We start from the raw sequence: 338 nt of genomic DNA, 5'->3' as shown, positions 1-338 counted from the left end.
ATTGAACTAAAGAAGACGGTTTTTATCAACAACAGAAAGCATCAGTTCAACCGCTCGATTTTCATCAGTTCAACCGCTTGAATTCATCAGTTCAAGTAGGGTAACAGAATAATATTCTGTTACGCGTAACAGAATAGCCCAGATGTATATATATATATATATATATATATATATATATATATATATATATATAAAATAAGGAGGCACTTGCGTACGTGAGGCTCTGGACCTGGTGGGTCCCCATTGTCATCCTCTCCAAATAAAGTCATCTCCTCGCCCGCACGCGCTTTCCGCCCGAAACAGTCAGCGCCGCCCCCCCACTTCCCGGTGCAGGCGAT

Source organism: Triticum aestivum, chromosome 3D, assembly GCF_018294505.1.
Source record: "Triticum aestivum cultivar Chinese Spring chromosome 3D, IWGSC CS RefSeq v2.1, whole genome shotgun sequence".
Lineage (NCBI taxonomy): Eukaryota > Viridiplantae > Streptophyta > Magnoliopsida > Poales > Poaceae > Triticum > Triticum aestivum.
This window is presented reverse-complemented; position numbering follows the sequence as displayed.